Genomic DNA, 13,406 nt, shown 5'->3' with positions numbered 1-13,406 from the left:
TTTTTCTTTGTATTTAATTTTTGATGCTCTTCCTGGACTTGATTGACTATTTCCTTTCCCATATTAGTGAGGTTTTCAACTATAATCTCTTCAAATATTTTCTCAGTCCCTTTCTTTCTCTCTTCTTCTTGTGGGACCCCTATGATTCGAGTGTTGGTGTTTTTAATGTTGTCCCAGAGGTCTGTTAAACTTTCTTCAATTCTTTCCATTCTTTTTACTTTATTCTGTTCTGCAGCAATTATTTCCACTATTTCATTTCCAGGTCACTTATCCTTTCTTTTTCATCAGTCATTCTGCTACTGATTCCTTCTAGAGAATTTTTAATTTAACTTATTGTTTTGCTCATCTTTGTTTGCTCTTTAGTTCTTCTAGGTCCTTGTTAAACGTTTCTTGTATTTTCTCCATTCTATTTCCAGGATTTTGGATATATTTTCTCTCATATCTCTCAGTACACTTTTCAGGTAGACTGCCTATTTCCTCTTAATTTGTTAGGTCTGGTGGGTTTTTACCTTGCTCCTTCATCTGCTGTGTATATCTCTGTCTTCTCATTTTGCTTAACTTACTGTGTTTGGGTCTCCTTTTAGCAGGCTACAGATTCGTAGTTCCTGTTGTTTTTGGTGTCTGTCCCCAGTGGGTAAGGTTGGTTCAGTGGGTTGTGTAGGCTTCCTGGTGGAGGGCACAGGTGCCTGTGTTCTGGTGGATGAGGCTGGATCTTGTCTTTCTGGTGGGCAGGACCACGTCTGGTGGTGTGTTTTGGGGTGTCTGTGAACTTAGTATGATTTTCGGCAGCCTCTCTGCTTATGGGTTGGGTTGAATTCCTGGCTTGCCAGTTGTTTGTCATGGGGTGTCTGGCACTGGAGCTTGCTGGTCGTTGAGTGGAGCTGGGTCTTAGTGTCGAGACAGAGATTTCTGGAATAACTCTTGCCGATCGATATTATGTGGGGTCAGGAAGTCTCTGGTGGTCCAATGTCGTGAACTCGGCTCTCCCACCTCAGAGGCTCAGGACTGACACCTTGCTGGAGCACCAAGACCCTGTCAGCCACATGGCTCAGAAGAAAATGGAGAAAAAAATAAATAAATAAATAAAATAAAATAAAGTTATTAAAACAAAAAATTTAAAAGGTTTTATTAAAATTTAAAAAGTAATAAATAAAAGTAGATAGTATCCAAATCAATAAACAAATCCACCGATGATAACATGCGCTAAAAACTAAACTAAGATAACCATATAAATCAGAATGTAGTCAGTTGCATACAGGAAACCCGAAGCCTACAGTTGCTCCCAAAGTCCTCCACCTCAATTTTGGGATGATTCATTGTTTATTCAGCTATTCCAGAGATGCAGGGTAAATCAACTTGATTGTGGAGATTTAATCCATTGCTTTTGAGGCTCCATGGATAAATTTCCCTTTCTCTCCTTTGTTCGCACAGCTCCTGAGGTTCAGCTTTGGTTTTGGCCCTGCCTCTGCATGTAGGTCGCCATCTGGTGTCTGTTCTTCACCCAGACAGGAGGGGGTTAAAGGAGTGGCTGATTAGGGCGCCCTGGCTCCCTCAGGCTGTGGAGAGGGAGGGGTACGGAATGCGGAATGCGGCGTGAGCCTGCAGTGGCAGAGCCCGAGGTGACATTGCAACAGCCTGAGGCATGCCCTGTGCTCTCCCGGGGAAGTTATCCCTAGATCATGGGACCCTGGCAGTGGCGAGCTGCACAGGCTCCCAGGAGGAGAGTTGTGGGTAGTGACCTGTGCTTGTACACAGGATTCTTGTGGCTGCAGCAGCAGCGTTAGCTATTCATGCCTGTCTCTGGTGTCTGCGCTGGTAGCCGCAGCTCACACCCATCTCTGGAGCTTGTTTAGGCGGTGTTCTGAATGACCTCTCCTCCCATACCCCAAAACAATGGTCTCTTGCCTCTTAGGCAGTTCCAGACATTTTCCCGGACTCCCTCCCTGCTAGCTGTAACAGCACACTAGCCCCCTTCAGGCTGTGTTCATGCAGCCAACCTCAGTCCTCTCCCTGGGATCTGACCTCCAAAGCCCTAGCCTCAGCTCGCAGCCCCCACCACCCTGGTGGGTGAGCAGACAAGCCTCTCAGGCTGGTGAGTGCTGGTCTGCACTGATCTTTGTGTGGGAATCTCTCCACTTTGCCCTCTGCACCCCTGTTGCTGGGCTCTCCTCTGTGACTCCAAAGCTCCCCTCCCGCCCACCACCAGCCCCGTCTCCACCAGTGAGGGGGCTTTTTAGTATGTGGAAACTTTTCCTCCTTCACAGCTCCCTCCCAGAAGTGCAGGTCCCGTCCCTATTCTTTTGTCTCTGTTTTTTTCTTTTTTCTTTTACCCTACCCAGTTACGTGGGGAGTTTCTTACCTTTTGGGAAGTCTGAGGTCTTCTGCCAGCATTGAGTAGGTGTTCTGTAGTTGTTCCACATGTAGATGTATTTTTGATATATTTCTGGGGAGGAAGGTGATCTCCACCTCTTACTCCTCCACCGTGTTGAAGGTCCTCCCCCCATCTAACAGCTTTAAAGTCTATTTTGTGTAATATAAGTATTGCTACCCCAGCGTTCTTTTGATTTTCATTTGTATGGAATACCTTTCTCCATCCCCTTACTCTCATTTTGTGTGTGTCTTTAGATCTGAAGTTAGTTTCTTGTAGCCAACATATGTACCAGTCTTGTTTTCATATACATTCGGCCTCTCTATATCTTTTGATTGGAGCATTTAGTCCATTTACATTTAAGGTAATTATTGATATGTATGTTCTTACTGCCATTTTGTTAATTGTTTTGGTGTTGTTTTAGTAAGTATTTTTCTCCTTCTTTTGTTCTCCTCTCTTGTGATTTGATGACTGTATTTATTGTTATGTTTGGAGTCCTTTTTCTTTATGTGTGTGTATCTGTTACAAATTTTTGGTTTGTGTTTACCATGAACACTTTATATAGCAATATATATATAGAGAGAAAGATATATATATATATGTATGTATGTGTGTGTGATTGTTTTAATTTGAATTGTAATTTAACAACCATGCATTTGTACTCTCCTCCCCTTATGGTTACTGTTTTTGAGATCATGTTTTCCACCTAATTGTTTTGTACATCCCTTAACTTCTTATTGTGGATATAGATGATTTTACTACTTGTGTTTTAATGTTCCTACTAGTTTTTGCCTGGATGATTTCCTCCATTTACTGCATGTTTGCCTTTACTGATGGTCTTTTTCCTTTCATAATTTTCATATTTATAGTTGTGGCCTTTACTTTTATTCTTAGAGAAGTTCTTTTCTTGTTGTGGGCTGACTATGTGTGTGGTCTGGTAGGCTTGGATGGCCCCTGGTCTGGTTGGTTGTCAGGCCCTAACTTGTGTGGAGGCTGCTGGCCACTGGTTGGTGGTACCCTGCCATGAGGTGATTGACTGCAGAAGCCATGGTTTCCCAGAGCTTATGCTGACTCATTGGTGGGTGGAGTTAGGGGTCAGAAGACTCAAGAGTTGTTGCATGCCCACTTGTATGTGTAGCCTGGTCTTGGGTTTAGTGCTGGTAAACTGGCTGGCAGAGCAGGGTTTTGGAGTCTGGTTGCAGGACCCAGAGTACACAGAGCTGGTGACAGATTCCTGGTCGGGGGGGGGGCTGTTTCTTGACACAAGTGGATACGGGGATCATAGTGCCCCAAAGCTTATGTTGGCAGGGCCAGGGCAGAGTCTGCTCTGCTGATATGCAGGATTAATTTGCAGGTTCAGGATTGTGGTTTTCTTGAGTTTGATGTCTGCAACCTGGTGGGTGAAGTTGGTCTAGAAGGTATAGCAGGCTCCCTGATGGTGAGGCTAGGGACCAGGGAATTCTGAGACTAGTACCTGCCCAATGGTGAGTGGACCTAGGTCTTGGGCCCTCTGCTTGGCAGGGTCACATCCAGAGGCAGCTGTGGGCTCTGGGGTTCTTAAGGTAGGCTGTCTGCTGATGAGTGGATCTGTGTCCCTGCAGAGTTAGTTGCTTGGCCTGAGGTGTCCCAGCCCTGGCACATATAGGATATCTGATGGGGCCAGTTCTTGGTGCTAATGAGCTAGAGGGAGAATTGTACAATGTCCCTTACCAGTTCCAGTGTCCTTATGGTAGGAGTCCCTAAAACGACTGTTGCCAGTGTCTAGGTTCCCTAAGTGAGCTGCAGTTGCCTCTTTCCTCTCAGGGAGACTGTCCAAGATCAACTAGAAGGTCTGACCCAGGCTCTTATCAAATTACTGTGTCTGCCCTGAGTCCTGGATCATGTGAGATTTTGCTTGTGCCTTTTAAGAGTGCAATCTCTATTTCCCTTAGCCCTCTGGAACACCCAAAAGTAAGCTGCTGCCCTTCAAATGCAATGGGGCTTATCTTTCTGGCACAAGACCCCTGGGCTGCAGAGCCCAATGTGGGGTTCCAAGCTCTCACTCCTTTGGCAGAACCTCTGCAATATAATTATTCTCCATTTTGTGGGTCACCCACCCAGTTATATGGGACTTGAGCATATCATGAATCTGCCCCTCCTATGCATCTTGTTGTGGTTCCTTCTTTATGTGCTCAGTTGTAGATCCTTTTTGGTAGGTTCTGGTCTTTTTCATAAATAGCTGTTATGCAGATAGTTGTGATTTTGTTGTGCCCATGACATAAGGTGATCTCAGGGTCTTTCTACTCACCATCTGAGCCAATCTCACTAAATTTATTTTTAAAATGAAGAAAGTATCTATAAAAATGTGATAATAGTCCAGAGAATGAGAAGACAAGCCACAGACTGGGGGAAAATATTTGCAAAAAGAATATTTGCTAATGGACTGTTATCCAAAATGTACAAAAACTTTTAAAACTCAATAATAAGAAAATGAACAATCTAATTTTGGGCAAAAAGAATTTGAGACACTTACCCAAAAAGATGTACGGATAGAATGTATATGAAAAGATGTTCAGCATCATATGTCATTAGGTAAGTGCAAGTTAAAACAATGAGCTATCTCCACATCTATTAGAATTGTGAAAATCCAAAACACTGACTACACTTTAGGCTGACAAAGATGTATAGCAACAGGAACTCCCATTCACTTCTGGTGGGAATGCAAGGCAGCCACTTGGAAGACAGATATTGCCAGTTTCTTACAAGTCTAATCCTGTTCTTACCATAAGATCCAACAATCTTACTTCTTGGTATTTATCCAAATAAGTTGAAGACATGTCAAAGAATACCATGTTTTAGTTATGCAAGATGAATATGTTCCAGAGAGCTAATGTAAAACATGGTGACTATAATTAGCAATACTGATTCCTGTATTGATATTTGTTGAGAGGGTAGATCTTAAGTGTTCTTACTGCCCCTCTCCCACACACACACAAGTGTTTGTAATGGATATGTTAATTAGCTTGCTGTGATGATCACTTCACAGTGCTTACATATATCAGTATGTCAAGGTCTATACCTTAAATATGTACAGTTTTTATTTGTCCATTATACCAATAAAGCTAAAAAGGAACAAAGAAAACATGTCCACACAAAACCCTGCATGCAGATATTTATAGCAGCTTTATTCATAATTGCCAAAACTTTGAGAAAAGAGATGTTCTTTGGTAGGTGAATGGTTAAATAACTGCAGTACATCCCACCAATGGTAAATTATTCAGTGCTAAAAAGAAATGAGCCATCAAGCCATAAGCAGTAAAAGAAGCCAACATGAAAAGGCTACATACTGTATAATTCCAACACTATGATGTTCTGTAAAAAGTAAAATCTATGAAGACAGTAAAAATATCTGTGGTTTCCAGGAGTTATGGGGTATAGAGAGGTGTATACACAGAGCACAGAGGATTTTTAGGACACTGAAACCATTGTGTATGATACAATAATGGTAAATTCAAGTCACAAATTTCTCAAAACCCATAGTCTTTGCAACACCAGGAGTGAACTCTAATACCACCTATAGATTTTGGGTGATGATGATGTGTCAATGCAGGTTCATTGATTGTAAAAAAATGTACAACTCTGCTGTGTGTGTGTGGGTGCAAAGAGTATGTGGAATTCTATTCTCTGCTTGATTATACTGTGAATCATAAAGTGTTCTAAAAATAAAATCTCTTTTAGAAAAAGGATTAAAAATGCAATGATGCATATTTTCTAGGCTCTCATATTAATGGCTCTGTGTTTTCTGCAAAAGTAATGAGTTGATTTTGTCTAAAACTCTGCACCAATTATTGGTTAAGATATGATCGTATTTTAATTTCAAACAACCTCTATCTTAAAAAATTTAATTGTTCTCAGATTTTGGGAATATTTTGACTCCAAATTTTTAAAATGAATTTTGTAAAATTATACCTAGTTATGCAGCTGGAGCACTCCTTTACATGTAAGAAAATGTAAAATTTCAAGCATAGGTTTTTTGCCTTAAAGGAAGTCACTGAAAGAAAAAATGGCTTTGAAAACCATGGAATAAAAACTTCTATGCTTTTTATATAAGAAGTAGAAATGAAGATATGAGAAGTGAATTTATTTTATCACAAAAATAGCAAGGTGGAAAACCAATTTGTTCAGGAAGGACCATGCATTATCAAAAATACTGCTAACCCTCACTTCCTGAAAACAAGATAACATAATTCTATGTTCTATGGATAGCTACAGCACATTTATTTATCTTCTCATGTTCTTCAAAGCTTCTGTCACTTTCTTATTCAATTCTAGGTTAGAAAATCCTTCTAAATGCCTTTTTTACCCAGTGTCTATTTTAAATTTAAGTAAAAGTAGTTTAAAATGTTCTTTTTCACCATCCTTCATTCAATTTTGATAACTAAATGAACAAAGAGTGGCATTTATGTCTGTACAATTTCCTCATAGATACTTCCAGAACCAAATAAAGAAAGTTTTGTCTAGCCAAATGTTGTTACCTTTGTACTTGGGCTTTATATGCTAGTCACCATTTTCTTGTTACAGAAGAAATGCCCAATTTGTGTTCTTCAATCAAAAAGTTTGGGAAATGCGAAGTTAATAAAAATAAATTTTTTCTTCACTAGACACATCGGGCACTTTAATGTGCTAATATATTTTGTTATTCTTAAAGCTGAACTGTAGTGTGCAGTGTTTCCTAACCACTATTTTTAGAACAAGTTTTAAACTTCTAAAAACTTTTTACTTTGAAACAATTAGAGATTTACAGGAAGTTGCAAACATAGCATGGGAAGTTTCCCTGTATCTTTACCTACTTACTCATAATAGTTGTATCTTACATAATTATAGTGCAATATATCAAAGTCAGGAAATTGACATTGGCATAGTATAGATAGATGATAGATCGATAGATAGATCTATGTTAATTAATCATATGTGTAGATTTCTGTAACCATCACAGCAATCAAGATACAGAATGTCTGTCACCACAGAGAGCTCACTAATGATAACCCTCTAAACTTCGATCTTCCCCACCCCACCCCACCCCACTATTCCTAAACTCTGACAAACACTAATCTGTTCAACATCTCTATAATTTTGTCAAGACTGTTACATAAATGAAAATACACAGTATGTGATCATCTGAGATTTTTTTTTTTTTCACTCAGCATAATGCCTTTGAGATCCATCCAAGTTGTTTTGTGTATTGATAATCTATTTCTTTTTATTGCTGAGTATTATTCAATGATATGTATATCCAATGTATGGATATACAATATATGGATGTATATTGTATAACAATATACAAATTGTTAAATTCTGTTTAACAATTTACCTTTTGAGGAATATTTTAGTTGTTTTCAGGTTTTGGCTCTTACAAATAAAGCTGCTGTGAACATTCATGTACAGATTTTTGTGTATACATAAGTCTTCATTTTTCTGGAATTAATGCCCAAGATTGCAACTACTGGGTTCTATAGTAAGTGTATGCTTAAATAAACTGCCAAATATTTTCCAGGCTTGCTGTTCCATTTTATATTCCCACCAGCTATGTATGACAGATTCAGTGTCTCCACATTCTTGGCAGTATTTGTGTTGTCCATTTTTTTCCTTTTAGCCATTCTGATTGGTGTATAATAATATCTCCTAGTGATGGTCAGTGATGTTGAATATATTTTTGAGTTTATTTTCCATCTGAATATGCTCTTTGTAGAAATGTCCCTTTATTAATTTTGTCCACTTTCTACTTGGATGTTTTGACTTTTTTACTATAGAATTTTTAGAGTTCTTTGTTTATTTTTGATACAAGTCTTTTGACAGATACATGGTTTGCAAATATTTTCTCGAAGCCTGTAACCTGTCTTTTTTTCCTCTTGAAAAGTCTTTTGTAGAGTAAAATTTTGTTTTAATTTTGATTAAGTCCAATTAATCTTTTTTCTCTTGTGGATTATGGTTTTGGGTTTATGTCTATGAAATCTTCACCAAGATCTACATTCCAAGGGTTTTCTCCTAAGTTGTCTAAATGTTTTATTGTTTTCTATTCTACAAAGACTGTTATTCATTTTGAGTGAATTTTTGTGTAAGTTGTGAGATTTGGTAAAGGTTTGTTAGTTTGTTTATAAAAAAAATTTTTGCTTTTGCTTATGGATATCCAATGTTCCAGCACCAATTTGTTCAAAGGTTATCCTCTCTCCATTGAATTATTTGTGAAGAAAAAATCAGTTGGTTGTACTTGTCTGAGGACTATTTCTGGGTTCACTCCTTTATTCCGTTGGTCTATGTATGTGTCTATCCCTCTGCCAATACTTCACAAACTTGATTACTATAGTTATATAATGTCTTAAAACTTCTTAGAGATATCCCTTCCACGTTTTTGTTCTTTTTCAAAGCTGTTTTAGCTATCCTAGTACTTTTATTTTTCCAAATAAATTTTAGAATAATCTTGTCTATATCTACAAAAATTTTTCCCAGAATTTTCATAAGAATGGCATGGATATACATATATTCACATATATAAATTTATATATTATAATTTATATATTAATTATAAATTTGGGGAGAATTATATTTAGTATTTGAATTTTCCAATTCATGGGCATGTTATGTCTCTTCATTTATTTAGGTTTTTTTTTTCTTTTATAGTTTACAAGTTAGCACACAAGTCCTTTACATGTTTTGATAGATTTTCAGCTAAGTATTTCATTTTTGTTGAGTTATTATAAATGGTATTTTATATTTAATTTTGATTTCCACATCTTATTTCATTTTTATTTTCTCATTTGTTTTAATCATATTCCTAATTGCTTATTAATGCATTTTTATAACGGATGCTTTAAAATTCTTGTCAGATCATTCTAATATCTGTGTAGTCTCCGTGCTGGCATCTGTTGATTGTCTTTTGTCATTCAAGTGGAAATGTTAATGGTTCATGTTATGATGAGTGATTTTTGATTGAAACGTGGACATTTTGGGTATTATGTTATGAAACCATAGATCTTATTTAAATCTTGTGTTTTAGCAGGCTTCCTCTGACACCTCCTAGTGAGAGAGGTCACTGTTTTTGCCTGGTGGGAGGTGAAGGCCATGTTTCTCAATAAGTTTCTATTGACACTGGACATGAGGGCATGCTTCTCCTACTACTGGGTGGAGATGGTAATTTAGGCCACACTGATACTAACCTATTTGGGATGGGGGGGCACCTTGTTACTGCTCCCTACCTACATGGCCTTCACTGATATGGCAGTCAGGTAGTGGCCTTATTACTGTTTATGTGTGGTAAAGGCCCAGTTTTCCACTTGGTTTCCTCAGACACCACCCAGTAGGGAGTGGTAGGCAGCCCCTACTGGTGGAATCAGGTGGAGTTAAAAGTCAATGCTTCCCTCACAGTCTCCAATGACACCACCTTGGAATGAAACTCAGCAGGTATGAAACTCCTGGCTCTTCATTCTTTCTTCCTCAACAACATCCTGGGGTGGGAGATGCCTGTAAAACCCTCAAGGGTGAAAATGTAGATTTCCACTTTGCCTTTGCTAGAGACGGTGGGGATGTTCTCTACAGTGTTTGTCTAGAGTAGAGTGACTATTGTCTAAAAGTTTTCTGTTTTGTCAGGCTGCCCCTTTTTCTGCTCCTTTGTTTAGAGAGAGCAAGATTTTCTTGGGTCTTTTTTGGTCTGTGCCTACTGATGTTTCTGGATTACCAGCTTCTCCCATACCCAGTCTGGTATATATAAGGCCTAAAAAAGTATCCTCTTCATAACTACACTTGTGGAAAAATAAGACATTTTTGACTACTTCAGAAAACTTGAAAACGTTATAGAAAAAATTCTTATCAAAAGCTTAATACTTGTTGAAACACAGGATTTTTAGGGCAGTGAAATTACTCTGAATGATGCTATAATAGTGAATACATTCCATTATACATTTGTCAAAATCCGTAAAATATACACAAGTAAGAGTGGACCTTAATGTGAACTATGGTCTCTGTGCAATAATGATGTTTCAGTGTAGATTCATCAATTGTAAAATATGTACCACTCTAGTGAAGGATGTTGGCAATGGAGGAGGCAATGCACATGTTGGGACAGCGGGTATATGGGAAATCTCTGTGCCTTCCACTAAATTTTGTTTTGAACCTAAAACTGCTCTGAAAAATATAGTATATTATTTTTTAAAGGCTTATTATGTAAGCTAACATTCCATTAAAATGTGTCTACAAAACCCTTATTTTCTCTCCTACAAGTCCCTAGAGAAGTCCTGAATTTGAGAGATTGAGTTGGTTTAATTTATTTTTAAATAAGATTCCACTTTAAGAAAACTAAATCTCCCACGGGCTATAGTAATGAATCATCATCTCATGTCTATAGTTATTGGAAGAGTTACCGTGTCAGCCAAACAGAGCCATCTGGACCAATCTTTACTGTTGTATTAAGTAGCTTTTAGAGAATTATTTAGCGAAATCAAGTGTATGATTTTTTTCCCCCTTAATCTCTTTTGAGGAATATTTTCCTGGCAGAGAGGGTCATTTATATTGTCTTTTAAATGACTGAGTTACATTTAGCATTAGAGCAAAAAAAACCCAAAAAACAAAACTGTTAAACTAAATCTGAAAGCTGGAAACATACACAGAAATGAAAGTTTTATGAATTTTTTTAAAGACTTGATGTCTTCCATTTTTGCAGGTATCACATAAATCTCTTATTAAATGCTTTTCAATTATGTGAGTAAATTGTATTGAAATTTAGCAATTAAAAACCACTATGAAGATTGCATAATAAAAAACAAAAGAAAAATCCACGTGTTGAGGTCTAGTCATGGAAGCCATTTTGCCTTTAAGAGAAATCTCTGGCCTAACTGTGATCCTGAGATGAAAGGGAAATTTATTTCATTGTGTCTTACTATTAAAAATATATATAACCTGATGAACTGTCATAATTATTTTTAGATGCAAGGATTAAATGAGATAATGATCCAACTTCTTAGGTACTGGTTGTTTTGAAATCAGCCTCATGATTCCATAAATATATTTTTATTCAAGACATAGCTCAAAATTTGAAATAAGAGAAAGCGCTAATTCCTTTCAATGCCTTAAACTTTTTCTTAGCCCTTTCTAAGCTGGAAATACATATTTTTATGGGGGTGATTCATTTATTGATCTCTCTAGTAGGCATAAATAAATTCATTAATTTATATGTAAATTTATATATATATATATATATATATATATATATCAATCATACATGTCTAAAATATATAAATTTTATCTCAGGGAATTACCACTGAGTGTAAGTAAAATTTTCTGATATAATCTGGATATCTTGTCAATACTTTCTTTATCTATCTCTCTATCTAAAACAGACTTTTAAGCTCTTGGCCATAAAACCTTCTACTTAGATGTATAGGTTTACAATAATTTACAAGCACTTATTTTTAAATTTTGCCTCAGACACAGTTCCATCATTTCAACCCTGTGCTGCATCCACATACATCTCAGGATCTTTCTGCTCAGATCAAGCCAATAAAACTCCAAGAAAATGATATAAATACCATATGGCACATTGAATGACATGGCATTTTTAAGGGCAGGAAAATGACACTTTTGGGGATTTCTTTGTGACTTCCAGGTTATTCTGATGATATAGGCAATGAATCCCCTGATCAATTTTATAAATGCTAAACATTTAAACTCTGCTTATTGCCATTCACATAGTTAGCTATAGGCCAGTGGGCCACATGCCTTGCTTTTATTCTTTGAGAAACTGGAGCTTCCCTATTAACTTCTAGAATTGTGCATGTGCAAGGGACCTATTAAGATTAATGATAATGCATTCACTGGGAAATTTCACAAAGTGTGAAAAGCACAACTATATAAACAAAATGAAATTATATATTGTTGAAAAGGACCTTATATATTCCCAGAGATGTATTTCTTCTGTACTTACGTAAAAATAAAATGTGGCTCTTTAAAGTGTTAATTAATATTTCAAGTTTAGGCCTATGAAACACCGCAGAAGAAGCTGATTCCTTTTTTTTAAATAAAGTCCTTTATCTTTGTTCAGTTGGTCCTACAAATAATAAATTACTCATAGTACACATTTATCATATGCTAACTGTCTGCCCAGAATAACCTTCTTAGATTAAAGTGGGCAGAAAAGGGACCTCAGGAGCACATTCAGGGGAATATTAGCAGAACAATATACATTTTCTTGCAGGTTTTTAATCAGTTAGTTATTAAAGTCACTCAGATCTGCTAGGTTTGCTCTCTTTTAAATGTCTTGAAAGTGCTCTTGTTTTAAAAGTCAAATAAATAATGTTTAGAATAAGAATATGTGATAATAACTGAGCCAAAATGTTCTTTTAAATAAGAAGTTTTTATGCTAGTTCCTGGGAAGATCTGTCTAATCAAAGAGAAGTTCTATGCTTACCCTTTTCTAACAATTGTACTTTCAATTCTTCATTTCTTCAACTGTTATTTTTAGTTACTTTTACATGAAGGGCTAAAGAGAAGTTTTAACAAAATATTATTTTTGTATGAACTATATTTTAATAATAATTAATAGTTATGTGTATACATAAAATGCTTATGTGCTAAGAATTTTACTTAAGGGCTTCATAGACATTACCTCGTTTAACTGTCAAAACAATCCTGTACTATTTTGAGTTTTCATATCTTAAGGTTAGAGATAAAGAAATTAAGCTGTGAGCAAAAGTTTATTAAAGTCACACAGCTACCAATTGGCAGAGCTAGAGTTTGAACTCGGGCTAATTCCAGAGCCTATGATCTTAACTACTCACAAAAACAGCTTCTTTACATTTGTATTTTCCTTCAATTGAGTTACTGCAGTAAAAGTTAACATCTTACCTATTAATTAACGGATATTTTATTAAGATAATTAATGGCCTTTTACAAAGATAGGACTAAAATAAGATTCATGGAACTTCCTCTGAACACCTTGGCCTTGGGCCAACCCAAGTCTCAGAGAATGTGAATGATTCAGCCTATGCCTTATAACTGAGATCCAGAAATA

This window comes from Eschrichtius robustus, chromosome 11, assembly GCF_028021215.1.
Source record: "Eschrichtius robustus isolate mEscRob2 chromosome 11, mEscRob2.pri, whole genome shotgun sequence".
Taxonomy (NCBI): Eukaryota; Metazoa; Chordata; class Mammalia; order Artiodactyla; family Eschrichtiidae; genus Eschrichtius; species Eschrichtius robustus.
The sequence above is the reverse complement of the archived record's forward strand: the minus strand, read 5'-3'. Positions refer to the sequence as shown.